Raw genomic sequence first — 15,417 nt, forward strand, 5'->3', positions numbered from 1 at the left:
CTTAACTTGGGTTGTTCACATCAGTGCCCCAAGATAGTTTTAATGTGATCAACCAAGTCAGGTTAGGTCTTGTTAGTTTTTAACCTATGTGTCTAAGTGTGCAGGAACTTAGAAGCGCAGGAAGTCGAGCAAAAGACGCAGCTAGCGAGAAAGATGTCACGGGAGAGAACTGACAGACTCGGTGCGTCTGAGGGACGAGGTGCTACGGAAGAGTACGCGGGCAAACGAGAAAGAGGCGCGTGATGTTTCTGAGGGACGAGAAGCCGGAGCAAAAGACTACTCGAAGGCTGGAAAATGGGTTCAGTTGAGCCCTATTCCGGATGGCCAAAATCACTCAAGCAAGTGGAGCTGGAGCCGGAGCAGAAGACCCCGACCTAAGCGAGCGGAGCCGGAGCAAGAACCCATACCAAATAAGTTAACATAAGGTTAACTTTGATCTGGGCACCTGGACTCAGTCCATGCGCCCAAACCATGAAAATTATCTAAATCGCGTTAAACATAATCTATTGCGATGGGGATAAAATTTTATCCCCCTCTAGGGACTTGGAACCCTTCTAGCCCCCCCGACCAGGGCTATAAATACAGCCCTAGTCCCAGAAACTTAGACATAACACTTGTAAACACTTCTAGTTTATTCTATTACTTGTTTGTGAGCGATTAACGCTGTAAGAGGCTTCTCTGCCTGAAAGAAACTTTGATAGTAAACTTCAATTTTCTTGGATTAACAACCTCCCTAGTTATAACCAAGTAAACTTCGTTGTGCCTCTTCTTTCTAGTTTCTTATTTATTTTTTATGCAAGTGTTAGTTTAATTAAGTTATAACTTTCGAGGAAGGTTCGTGTTATCTTTTACGGGGCTATTCACCCCGCTCTAGCCGACCGCCAAAGGGTCCTACAAGATATGCATCCATTAGCGCTTCCCAATTTATCCTAACTAGTAGCTAAGCTAGTGACCTTTAGGATTAGTTGTTTTAAATAGTTGGATACCTGGATTTTAAAAAAATGAAGATAGAGATTTATATTGATCAACTTGATAAGTATATGAAAAAGGGGCAAGAAAACATTGACAATGCCCCCAGGACTAAGGTGCAGCAAAAATACGCCAAGTTGTCACCTAGACACCCGCGATTAGGGGCGGATATAGAAATGTTATCAAGAGGGGCAAAGAGCGAGATATCACAAATACATATATAAAAAAAATCATCACATAACAAAAATTAAAATATAATAAGAGATCATGCCTGAAAGTAGTGGAGACAGCTGGCTAGGGATGTGACTCTACGGTTTTATGTGTGAAGACTCCGCTCCGCTCTGTAAAACCAAGAACGTCAGTGCAGGACTAGGGAAGGGGTTCCCAATGTTGACCCTCCAACGTTCAAGTCAGTCACCGATAATAGTGAATGACAAAGAGAACTGTAGCAGCAACAAGAGCATAATCACAAATAACACATACCTCCTTTGGTGCATGAACCCCCTTTTATATAGTGCTCCAGTAGCAGACGTGCATGCTTCTCCAGGTGCGTGCACATTTTTCCAACTGTCCTATAAAAAGACAAGTCAAAAAAATATCCCTGACACTTTTCCTTAATAGGACGTATAAATCCCTGACATGACAGTGGAAGCTTCCGCCGCCGTATGATTTACCTGTTGACCATGATCTATTGTCAGCAATACTAACTCTCATAAGGATATGATGAGCTAAGCAAGAGGTCCCACTGTTTGGCCAAGCGAGGGAGCCACTCAGCCGGGATTCCCCGCTTGGTCACTTGAGGATGTTCTTCTCTATGGTCGCTCGGCTTGGTAGGTTTTTTCCTTGTATGGCCGAATAGGCAATCCGGTCGGACTAGCCCTTATAGGGTCGTCACAGTTGTGAATATCTGTTCTCCTCCCTTTAGTCATCCGGCTATCGAAGTGCTGCTTATTGCCCCGGGCGGCACCCTGATACTAGGCCTTCCTTTTGCTGAGTGGGCGGCCATGCCCAATCAAACCCTTTAGGCCCGATCAACCCGTTGCCATATGCTTGGCCAACTTTCATGACTTGGTGAATACATGTCTTTGACCGCCTTGACTTTGACCTCCATATCAACTGCTTTTCCCACCTTTGACTTGTCCTTGACTGGCTCCTTTTACCACTACATCACAAGCCTTCCCCTCAAATCTAGTCGAAGGAGGCTATAAGTCCGACTGACTAGACAAGTCGTGTCTTCAGTGACCTTTCCACCCGATCAGACATTCTTGATCCTAGAGCCGCCGCTCGGCTCACATCATTGCTTATCAAGAGCTTCTAGCTATCACTCGACTTTGAGTTTTGAAATTAAGAGTTTATAGTCACCGCTCGACTTTACTGGGATTTAGAGCCACCACTCAGCTGTTGCTTTCTGCCATGGGTTTAGAGTCGCCGCTCAGTTATTGTTTTCTACCATGGGTATAGAGCCGCCACTTGGTTATATCTCCGCTCGACCGTTTCTCAATCCGCACAGTCCACTCGGGATGCTTGTGGGCAACACTTAATAATTTTTCAACTTCCCGCCGCTTTCTTTGGCAAGTGAGTGCCTTGTTAGGTCGCTGACGTCATCTCGGTTTCTTGAAGACTGTGTAAATTCCCGACCATTAGTACCGAGCATGCCACCCATGCCCTTTAATTAAGCCTCATTAATGCACCCTGTTACAGAGCACCACGTATCCCACTTTCTCCCGCCGCACGTTTGATGTGATAGGAAGATATTTACAGTTGATATGATGGCTGCCTTTTCAAATTCAACACCAAATTGAGGCTTTGTTTTCCGAAGCCCTTGATCGGATGACCCAGAGCGGTCGCCCCCAAGGTTTTTAAACCTTTACTCCTCTTCATTTTTGATACTCCGAAGCATCTTTATCCTTGCGCTCATCTGGCCGGTCAGAAGTACCACATACATAAGCTGCTACACAAAGGTATTTTGTATATTTTTAGACTAAGTCCCCTTCGCTCATGGCTGCCCATCTCATTAGGTAAAACTTTTTCTTCTTATATTGCCTTAGAATCTAACTAATTTCACTTTCATTTTTACACTGAAGTCATGTTGAAGTCCTTGCTGAGCGGCAAGAGCAAGCTCTCTAACATCGAGATCAATGCTCATGGTGAGCCCGAGTTAGAAGACCGCGGACTTCCGCCAGTCGGCAACTTGACTGATCAGACCGGTGAGGCGGGCTGAGTGGTAGGGAGCAATGTCGCCGCTACCATTGGGGAACTTCCTCCTATGCGGCACACCATGGTCCCTTTGGCCATACCGTCTGAGTCGGTGCCGACTAAGTCAGCAAGCTCTGGTAAGCCGCTACTTCGACGCCAACAGAGAAAAAGACTCTGTTCGAAGGTACCTCCCGCTCGGGAGCCTCAACACTGGCGCTTATGGAAATGCCCACTTCCCGACCCCCATCCGAGTGGGGTGAGAGTTCATCTTCTGTCATCCTCAAGAGGACATTCACTTTACCAACGCCGCCTTCGTCCGACCGGACTCCATCAGTGCTCGAGCTACCGACCGGAAGGATTCTAGCACAACCAATTTCTTTCCTCCCGCCGCCGGTTGATTTGGTGGCCCCAGTTTCCACCATCCACTCCTCGAAGTCCAAATCCAAGGGTCAGGCAACTTTAGAGCCCTCCAATCTGATCGACCGTAGACACTTATCGGCTCTGATTCACCTACCCACTAACGCCTAATAGTCTCCAGACGATGATATGCCCCGATCACCTGAGCACACGATCCACATCTAGAGTCCTCTGGGCCAGACCTGGGTGGATGTCGAGAAGAAGGCGATGATCATTCTGCCTAGGGAGCTAGTTGACAGCTTCACTAAAAAATCCACTATGTTAAGTTACATTCTTCAAAAGTTTTTATTCGCTTTTGTTGCACCATTCTGATTCTTCCTTTTTACAATTTTGGGTGGAGAGTTTGACGCTGTGTCAGAGGTTGGCCTTCCTCGAGCATGAAAATAAGCAACTATCGACCCCGATCGGAGTGGCAAGTGCGTCCCGAGCTGCTGCTGAAGCGCTCACCATTGAGGTGGTTCAGTTGAAGGAGGATCTAGAAAAATCTTCCAAACAGCTGGTGGGTTCCGAGTGGCGCGCTGTCGGCAGTGAAGAATAAGAGCCAGGAGCAAGCTCATTAGCTCGAGCGGCTCAATAAGCAGGCTTGGGATTTTGATTCCAAGGTCAAATTGGCGAACACTAGGAAACTCCGTGCCATAGAGGACTTAGAGAAGAAAAACCTAAAGGCTTGGGCCTTGGACAAGAAACTTAAGGAAACCAAGACAGCTTTGGTGTAAGAACAATTGAGTTGATCCCTGGAGCAACAAAAAATAGCCGACCAAGATGCTGAGCTGAAATCTTTGAAGGCTGAGCTGGAGGCATCCAAGGCCCAGCTTGCTAGGTTTCAAGAGGATGAGCCCGCTCGGATCGAGGACTTCCCAGCTAAGTATCTCGACTCAGAAGTCTTCAACCAGCTCTTCTCCGATCGGATCCTATGGCTCTTCGATCTCGGCATAGCCGACACTATTCAATAGTTGAAGGATGGCGACCACTTGTTTGTCGATGTCTCCGTTACATTCGTTTGAAAGGATGATCTTGTGGTCTTGCTCCCCGAGGCATCATTGCCGATCTGGCATAGTTTTTCTATTCCAACATTTTGTAATGGGGAACCGTCTTTGTAAATTTTTTTAAGTACTAATCCATGCACCCCCGTTCGGTGCTTTAAAATTTACCTACTTTATATCCTCTTTATTCTTTCTATATAACTTAATCACTCATGCAATAGTTTGATTCTCCCATGAACTGTGGCTGAGCGGCATCCCTTTGTAGAAAATTAGAACGGGCGCTTGCCTCGATCGGGTCGAGTATCTCCCACCCTTGACGTTTTCATACGAAGATTCCTTACTGCTCACTTATAATTCACCCGGTTAGATTAAGAGTGTTTGACACTTGTATTTTTATTTGAAAGTCTCAATGATGCCTACTAGGCTTTACAGCCACAGCTCAGCTTTCAATACTCTCTTTAAACTTGGAATTTAGGGTTTATAGCCGCCGCTCGGCTGCTGCCAACTAACAAACAAGTATTTATAGTCGTTGCTCGACTACTATTCTCACATGCAAGGGTTTATAGCTGTCGTTTGACTATTGGTTATTTGCTACCCTAGAGTTTCCGCCATATGATTGTTGATTCCCCATTGTGCTCGAGTTTATAGCTGTCACTCGACTGTTGATAGTTTACGGCCCAAGGGTTTATAGTCACTGCTCAACTATTCATTCGCTTGTTAGCCCAAGATTTATAGCCATCGCTTGACTATTAGATTATCAATGCTTAAGGGTTTATTGTCACCGCTCGACATATGAAACTTTCTGCTTGAATCTAGGGCTTATAATCGCTGCTTGATTGTCAATTTCCATTGTGCTCGGGTTTAAAGTCGCCGCTCGGCTGTCGACCTTTATCAAATGATGATGCTAGGGTTTATAGCTGTTATTACTTTCACATAGGTTTATAGCCACCACTCAACTATTATTCTCGCATACAAGGGTTTATAGCCACTGCTCAGCTTATGATTTTTGTTCCTTCCTAGGTTTATAGCAGCTGCTCGACTAATGACTATTACTAGTTTCAGGGTTTATAGTCGTCACTCGACTTTTAATTTCTAACAGGCTAGAGTTTATAGTCATTATTCGGTTGTTGATTTCATGATGGTCCTGAGTTTATAGTCGTCGTTCGACTTTCAGTCATTTTGAAACGAGAGTTTATAGCCACTGCTCATCTTACAGTAATTTCGTAACAAACGTTTATAGCTGTCACTCGGCTTTAAGCATCACTGCTCAAGGGTATATAGTTATCGCTTGACTGTTGATTTTCATATTTTATGCAAAAACTCTACTTGCTTTATAACTTAGTCGGATGACTCAAGATTCTAGGACACTTGGTGGATTTTCATTCATATTCTCTTGCACTCATGGAACAAATATTTATACAAATGTATCCAAATTTAATTACGAACCTCTCACCCATCCCTGTAGAGCTGGAGATGGTTTGCGCTCCAAGGCCACTCGAGATTTCTCCCATTTTCATCTTGTAAATAGTAAGCCCCCGAATGGAGCTTCTGAATGACTTTATATGGTTCTTCCAAAGGGGCCTATAGCTTGGTGACGTTACCGACTGACTTCACTCTCTTCCATACCAGGTCGTTGACCTAGAATGACATTGGGATCACCCTTCGATTGTATCTTTGCTTCATGCACCATCGGTATGCTGTGAGCCGAGCAATGACCTTATCTCTAACTTTGTCTATCAAGTCGAGCTCTATAAGCCGCTGATCGACATTTCCTTCGTCGTAGAGTTGCACCCGGTCGGACTCTATCCCTACTTCGACTGGCACCACTGCCTCACCTCTATACACCAAGTGGAACGGAGTTATGTCGGTTGCTTCTCTGAGCATGGTGCGGTAGGTCCACAGTACGCTCAGGAGTTTATCGACCCAGCTGTCTCTGGTGTGGTCAAGCTGAGCCCAGAACCCTCTGAAGATTTCTCTATTGGTGACTTCCGCTTAGTCGTTACTCTATGGGTAGGCCATCGATGTGAAGGCCTACAAGATGTCATGGTCATTACACTATTCTCTAAGCCTCCGCCCTGCAAAATGCCTCTCATTGTCTGAGACGAGCTTAAGAGAGATGTCGAACTGACACAAGATATTTTATCATATAAATTTGATAACTATGTGCTCGGTTATCTTGGCGAGCAGCTCAGCCTCCACCCATTTCGAGAAATAATCGACCGTTATGAGTAAAAATCTTCTTTGCCCAATCACTATGGAAAATGGTCCAAAGATGCCCATGCCCCACTGATCGAACGACAGGATACAGTGGATGCCTTCAGCTCTTCAGTAGGTTGGTGTGATATATTATGATTTTTTGGAAGGACAAGCATGTGGCCATCATCCAAGCAGTGTCGAGCTGTAGTGTTGGCCAAAAATACTCGACCATCAAGATCTTGTAGGTCAATGATCGGTCACCCGGATGACTACCATAGGAGACTTGGTGAATTTCTTGTAATATATATTAACTGTCATCTGATTCGATACACTTGAGCAGTAGCCTTAAGAAAACTCTCTTGTATAAGTGATCTCCAATTAGGGTGAACCATTCGACCCTCCTTAACAACCGAGCTTCCTCCCAGTTAGTCGGTGTAGCACCCGATCAAAGGAACTCAATTAGTGGAGTCCTCCAGTCACTTTGTAAGCCATTCCAGCTGCCCTGTCAATATGTGCCACTAGCAAAACTTGCTTGATCGACCTATCCAGGATGACCGAAGATAAAGATCTCGCTAACTTGACCAGCTCATCCGCATACTAGTCATCTAACTGGGGGACCTTCTGTATAATCACTTTTTGGAAACCTACCTTCAATTTCTTGAAAGCCTCATCATACAACTTAAGCCGGGCGTTATTTATCTTGAACACTCCGAATAGTTGCTGAGCTGCCATTTGAGAATCTGAGTGGATGAGAACTCTTGTGGCTCCCACATGCCGAGCTACCTGCAGACCGACTATCAAGGCCTCATATTCTACCTCATTATTTGTGACCCGATAGTCCAGCCGCACAAATAGTTGCATTTTATCCTCGTGCGGTGATATTAAGAGGATACCTATTCTGCTGCCTTGCTGGGTGGATGATCTATCCACATATATCTTCCACGTCACGTCCGACTCAGTGTTCTGTACCTCAGTGATGAAATCAGCAAAGACTTGAGCCTTGATCATCGTTCGGGCTTGATACTATATGTCAAACTTACTTAACTCGGTGGTCTATTTGATCAGTCGTTCGGATGCTTCTGAGTTAAGGAGGACCCTTCCCAGTGCCCTGTCAGTTAGCACCACTATGGGATGTGAGAGGAAGTATGGATGAAGCCTCCTAGCAGCGAGAACTAGCCTGTACACTAATTTTTTTTGAGACAGATGTAGCAGGATTCTGCATCTTTCAATATATGACTTAAGAAATACACCGACTATTGTTCAGCATCATTTTACCACACCAACGTCAAGCCAACCACTCATTCTGTGGATGACAAGTATATCCAGAGTGGCTCGCCAGCGATGGGCTTAGCCAATACAGGTAATGAGGTTAGGTATTTCTTAAGCTCCTCCAGCGCCTTATCGCATTCTGTGTCCCACTGAAACTTTGTCGCTTGGTGCAGAATCTTGAAGAATGGGTGGCTCCGATAGGATGACTTAGAGATAAATCTTGATAGTTCAGTGATCCATCCGGTCAATCGCTGGGCCTCCTTCAAGTTATGGGGCGGGGACATGTCCTACAGCGTCTTCACCTTGCTTGGATTTGTTGGTGCATTTTTCACTAACGGTCTAACTCAAGTTTTGATGAATGACAAGTGAGTTAAGTTAGGTGTTGTTGTGATCTAACCACGTTACCAAGTATGCAGAAGAAGTCTAAATACATCAACGGGCCGACCGAATATCTGGCAGGAAATCTAGCTAGGTTAACGGACCGACCAGATAGTTGGTGCGAAGTCCAGATAGGTCAACGGGGCGATCGGATATCTGACGAGAAGTCCAACTAGGTCAATAGGCTGACCGGATAGCTGGTGTGAAGTCTAGCTAGGTCAATGGGTTGATCAGATAACTAGTGCAAAGTTCAGATAGGTCGACGAACCGATTGAATATTTGACAGGAAGTCTAGTTGGGTATGCAGACCAGACAAATGACAAACTGGTAAGTAAAGGTAAGTCATTGGAGGAGAGTGACTAAGTGAGAATGCATCCCGATTGAGGGGACAGTAGGCGTCAGTCCAGATTAGGTCCATTTCGAATCCCTAATTTGAGATCTTGACTAGTTCCGGGTCTTGGGAGGACAGGATCTAATTCATAAATATTTATAAAATATTCATGAATATATTTTTTCTAACTCTATGTTATAGAGAAAAATGTAGACTTTCAAATTCTACACACGTAGCAATTGACAGAGCTTGATTCTGAGCTTGGAGTCAAAAGTTATGGCCTTTAGAAGATTGTTGTGTCAAACTAGCAGTTGGAGGCGCCTTCAAGCAGTAGAAGACGCCTTGAGCTTGCTAGAAGGCACCTTGAAGTGCTTTGTGTAAGGAACTAGAGAGCTAAACACGCAAAAATCACAGCGGAAAATATCTAGCTCCTATTAGAAGATCCATGCGAAGGAAGGAAACAACATATACTAAGTTTCATGATAATAGGGAGTTATACCTTTGAAGCGTGCACTCGATCTCTCGACAGCTAGGATCTCAACACGATCACGTGTCCGTGCCTCTTTCGGTATCCACATGAATACAAGAAAATAGAGAAGACTAACACTCAAGGTTGTGCTAGCAATCCTCTTGATGAACTTCGACCAAAGAAGGAGAGTAGAGGAAGAAGAATGAATTCCCCTAAAAAATGAGACAAAAATGTCTTTTGTACTTCATCCAATGAAATTACTTAATGAGCATTAATTCACTTAATAAGACTTAATGAGCATTAACACTCCATTAAGGTCATTTTGAATAAAGAATTAATCTCCATTAATCCTCTTTAGTGAATGAATTCACTTGAGTCTAACTCAAGTCTAATTCAGATTAGATTGAATCCATATGGTTGGGTTCACTTGAGTCTAACTCAATGATTCTAATCTAGATGTGTCAATCATTTTATAATTGACTCTTAGAGCTAATACTAATAATCTCCACTAGCTCAAGTGTCAATCACTAAAATAATCTCATCCAATGGTTCATTACATTTTAGTCAGACTAAAATGAACCTATCTCCAAATTAATATGTTCTTTTGTGTGTGACCCAATACAATAGGTTCTTGTAATGTTGGTAATGTCTTTAAAACTATTTTAGATACATAAGCAATGAGTGACATCTAGCAAAGTACCATTGCTACCCAAGTGACGAGAATGTCGAGATCCGACATAACTTGTCCATGATTATTATCTTGTATGACTCAGTCCTTCTATCCTTGATATCTAGATTGATCAATAAGGCATAGATCGTGTCATGCTCTTATCAATCTTTGTGTTTCTTGATCTCTAAGTAGACATACTAAAACAAATAAGCTCAATATCACATATTGACTCATTTGAGCATGACTATACATTCTTGTGTCCTTTTAATCAAGGGGCCCACATATATCATTTTTGTCATATGGAAGGGATATATCTTATCTACATCACTCACATCCCTCTGCATAACTCATTGCATATCTAGTGATCGACTTTATAGTCCACCCTGTTACATGTAACGTTTGACGATACCAAAGTACACAACTCCTTATGTAGGGAATCGTAGTGACTTCAGGTCTAATGAGTATTCATCCTAATAGTCACATGAGAATGTTTATGATACTCATATAACAATCCATGAACATTCTCTTGGCGGGTCATTCAGTATATATTCTCTAATATATACCCATGTATCAACCTTATATCTCATATCTATGACTTATAAGATTAAGTCATCCGTTGACCTACATGCTAGTCTCAATGCATTAATATTGTCCTTGTATATTAATGCTTGACTAGGAATAGTTTAGAGTGGTGTTATATATATATTTATATATCTCACTATCAATTTAACCAATTGATATGTTGTAGATTAGAACCTACTGCCCTAGGACATTATTATACTTATTCATTCGACACTTAACTGAAATAAATATAATAACCAACATTACCTTTTATTGATAATGAAATATGATGCAAAAGGAGCCCTTTACAATCATCCAATAATTGATACTAGGGCTAATACTAATACTTTGAAGGTGCCTTCCAAAGGATAAAGCCCAAAGTTAGCAGATTTTATCATCATCGAAGATAGGGGATAAGATTTGCTTGTGGAGGCACCTTCCACAGCCTATATAAGCCTTGTTTGTGCATGATTCAAGACAGAACTCATATTCAAGTTTCTGTGCGTCCGATTGAGGTTTTGACTATTCCGGCCTACCACTGTGATTTTGCTACGATGCGGTTGCGCCCGACTACTGTCGAGGAACCAACCGACACCGAGCCTAAGTTGACAATCTTTGAAGGTGTTGGGTAACAAACTATAATTTGCATACTTAATTACTTGCAATAGGACAAGTGTAGGGTGTTGCACTTGTTCCTTCTTTCTGTGTACTCGATTCCCTTTTTCGGAGGTACTGGAAAAGGTATTTTAGTGGATTACCCATTGATAGGTCCGTGGGACCTGAGTCTTGGAATAGGAGTCGACAAAGGTTCTGAACCAAGTAAAACCAAATGTGTGTTCTTTTACTTGCTTTTCTATTTCAGTCTTTTTTTCGTAGTTTTCCGCTGCGTACTAAGTTCTTAAAATGAAAAAGATAAGTTTTTTAAAACCACATGATTCACCCCCCCCTGTGACTCGATCCAACATGATTTGCTTTTATCCCCCTCTCCATCATAATGTAACCAAGGAAGTGTCCGCTCTTCGCCTTGAACAGACACTTACTCGGGTTAAGCTTGATCTCGTACGCCCTCAAGGTTTAGCAGGTCTCTTTGACATTTGCACAAAGTTCAGTTGCTTAGAGGGATTTTATTAATATGTCGTACACATATATCTCCATATTACGGCCAATCTGTCGTCGGAACTGTTGGTGTAATCGACCTCCAAGGTTTTAATGCCCGACAAATATGTTTAAGTAAGTTTAATGGAGCTTGATCATGGGAAGTCTTAGTTGTGGCTAGGCAAGGGTGGGAAGTTAGCCAAGTGACTAGTCCTAACTGTGGTTAGGCAAGGGAAGTCCTAGTTGTAGGTTAGGCAAGAGAAATTTCAATAGATCATGGAAGTCAAGTGAATTTGATAGGTCTGGAGGACCTGATCCCTAGGTAGCCGAATACTGAGTCCTAGTTGTAGGCTAGGGAAGGGAAGTCTCAGTAGATCGTAGAAGCCAGGTGGATAGGTTTAAAGGACCTGATCCCTGGGTAGCCAAATACTAAGTCTTGGTGAGTGAAGCCAGGTGGAGAAAACCCTAGGGAATGGTAACGTTACGTAACGAGAAGTCTTAAAGGAGTGAACTCCAAGCAAGATTGATCGGCGGATCTTGGTGATTCTAAGTTTAGTTTTACTATAGCATTCTGTATTACTATTATTGCTGCTGTCTAATGTAGTATTGCAGGAAAGGTCTTAGTGGATCAGGTGATCAGACACTAAGCAGAGAAAGTCCAAACAAGTCTGGAGGACAAATGTTTGGCAGGTAAGTTGAGGTAAGCAACTAGAGGAGCGACAGTGAGGTCGTGTTCCTGTTAGGAACAACCTAAGATCGCTGATCCAACTGAAGAAATCGGGAAGGTTTTCAAATTCAGATTAAGACAGTTCTACTGTCTAATATTACTCATGCATCTTACTATTCATATATAGTTGTGCTAACTTTATTTTGCAGGAATATTATTGTTATATCGAACTAACTTTGTGTTACAGAATCATATAACCCCTTGAACTTCAAAGAGTCATAACTTTTGACTCAGAACTCAGAATCAGGCTCTGTCAATGGCCACGCGTCTAGCACTCAGAAACCTTTATTTAGCCAAGGGTTCAATTGACTGAACAAGAGGTTCAGTCGATCAAAAAAGACATTTTATCAGTCGACCAAACGAAGGTTCGGTCGACCGAACAGGCAAAATTAGCAAAATAGATCAGGCTCGCAAACATGGTATCACAGCATAATCGATCAATCGAAAATGAGGTTCGGTTGACCGAACAATGAAAGAATTAATGGAGCATTAAGTGCGAATTTCGGCGAGAAGGGAAGTTCACCTTTCAATCGACCGAATAAGGTTATCGATCGACTGAACCATTAAAGATTAGTTAATGCTCAAAGATTAGATCTTAGCAAAGAAGGAAAGGAGTGGGTTCGGTCGATCGAACCTAGGGATCGGTCGACTGAACATCGATGATTCTTATAAAAGAGAGCTTGAGATCCGAGGCTGGGAAACACAATTTGATCGGTTCGAAGTTCATCTCTGCGCAAGCTACTCGTACTACAAGTCTTCTACACATCTTCAAGCAAGCTACTCCATCCGGCCGATCGAGCTTCATCTTCTACTCTTATCGGTATAATTATTTAAAGCTTGCATTGTATTTGGTTTAAAAGAAGATAGTAGTCGTTACTATCTTCTATTTGCATTTGTACGATCTGTTTCTTTCCAAGGATTTCAGAAAGAAGGATTTTAGTGGCTTGCCCATCGGTGTGGTCAAGGATCACGGGCATTGGTGTAGGAGTCGACCTAGGTTTCGAACCAAGTAATCGAACTGAGTCTTTTACTTTCCGCTGCATATTCTGATTGTCTTTAAAATATGAAAATAAAAGTTTTTTTTAAGAGTGCGATATTCACCCCCTCTATCGCACTCATTCGATCCTACAATTGGTATCAGAGCCTGGTAGCTCTGAAATTACTTAATCATTTTTCGAGCAATTTTATTTTATTTTCTTTTTCTTTAAAAGTGTTTTCTCTTAATTCTTAAGTAATATTTTTTTCTTTATCCCGCACTACTAATCCCAAGATGAAAGTCTTGGAAATATTTTTATTTTAATTCTTTGATTGCAAGAATGCCGATGTCATATCAAGAAGGGCGAAGCATCTATGACCCTCCACCGTATGATCAAGTCTACTTCAATTCCTGGAGGTAAATAATAGAATGTTTCATTGGAAGCAACAATTTTGACAACTAGACCACATTGAGATAATCATCTCAAAACTCAGAAGCAAACACAAAGGTAATAGACATATTAATTAGTGTTTTGCCTAACAAAATTTTGTGTCAATTAGAAGATTACAAGAACACATTCGAGTTATGGACAAAATTGATCGAGTTTCATGAGACTCCATCGAGGCTAGAAGATCAAGGCGAAAGTGAGCTTGAATCAGAGTTTGAATCTGGAGAGCTATCCTCAGAGCTAGGCCTAGAAGAACAAGACCAAATCAACTTCATCGTACTAGTGGTTGAGAAGAAGGCTGATGGATCTGAACTCGAGTCAGAACAAGTGTCCAAGTCTGAATCTAAGATGACAATGTCCAAGGGGGAGAATCCTAACAAGGATTTAGAAGGTAAAATTGTCAATTCTAAATTTAAAGATCACATAACATGTTTTGAGTGTAAAATACCGGAAAAATGACAAATATAAATAAGGGAATTTTCCGGAATTTTTGGGAATTTTTCGGGAATTTTTCGGAGCTCGTAAGGACGAGTTAACGGGGATGAAAACGGGGTCCGGAAAAGCCTGTTTAGGCTACCCTGTTTTAATGAGGAAAAGTTTAAATTTTTCCTTTTCCTTTTCTTTTTCTTTTTTCTTCTTTTTCTCCGGTTTTCTCCGACGCTGAACCCGCGTGCCGACTTCTTCCTCTTCGCGCGCCCGACGCCTCCGAGCCCTAACCGCTCGAGGCGATTCTTCATCCCCTCTCCTCTCCCGAGCCGATCTTCACTTCTTCCCTCTTCTCATCTTTCTCTCCTTCTCTGCCGAGCCGGTCGAGCCACCACCCGATTCTCCTCCTCTTTCGAGCGTCGGCAGCCGACCTTCCCCACTGCTCTCAGCCGACACCGTCCAGCAACGCCAGTGTCGATTGGGTTGTGCCCTAGCACCGTGGCCGGCTACCCCTCCGACGAGACACCGCCGACCTCCCTCCTGCCCTAGCCTCTGCCCCGATTTCTTTCTTCCCGCACGAAGCAGTCCAGCGACGTCGCCTCTTTGCCCAGCCTCAGCCGCGACACCCATCTCACGGTGCCACCTTTTCTGTGCCCTAGCGACGGTGGCCGGATTTCATTTGTGCCTAGTTCCGAGCCTTGGCTTCTCCTAAAAATCTGTGGTGATCGGCTTTTCTGGACCAGAGGCTCTCCCTCCCGCGGCTTAGCTTCCACTGCCGATCTGTCGTTCTTCTTTCTCCGCTCACAGGTGAGTGAGGTGAGCAACGGATCCTTGTTGTTCCTCCTTGTATGTAGTACTCTTTTGATCTGTGTTGGATTTCAGATCCAAGCAGTGACACCAGAACCTGTTGAGTCTTGGCCAGCAAGTGTGGATTTTGGGGCTCAGATTACAGAGGTATGAGTTGGGTTCTGGGTTAGATTTATGGGATTGTTGATTAGGGTTTGTGCCCTAATCTAGTGTAGGAGATTTTTATTTAGCTATTTAATTAAGGTAGGTTGAAATTATGATTTGGTTTAGTTAATGAAGGCATGATAGAATTAACTAAATTAAATATGGTGACACAGGACTTTGACGCGAGACGAGTATCTCGGAGTCAGGATTTGGACCATTTTATCGGAGGCGGGTACTTTTGACTTATGTCATTTGATATGCTTAGTAATTAAATTAACATGTTGCATTAATTGTGTTTCTTATCTGTTTTCGGTTAATCACTACCCAAATCTTACATGCTTGATTGATTGATTGG

This window comes from Zingiber officinale, chromosome 8B (assembly GCF_018446385.1).
Source record: "Zingiber officinale cultivar Zhangliang chromosome 8B, Zo_v1.1, whole genome shotgun sequence".
NCBI lineage: Eukaryota > Viridiplantae > Streptophyta > Magnoliopsida > Zingiberales > Zingiberaceae > Zingiber > Zingiber officinale.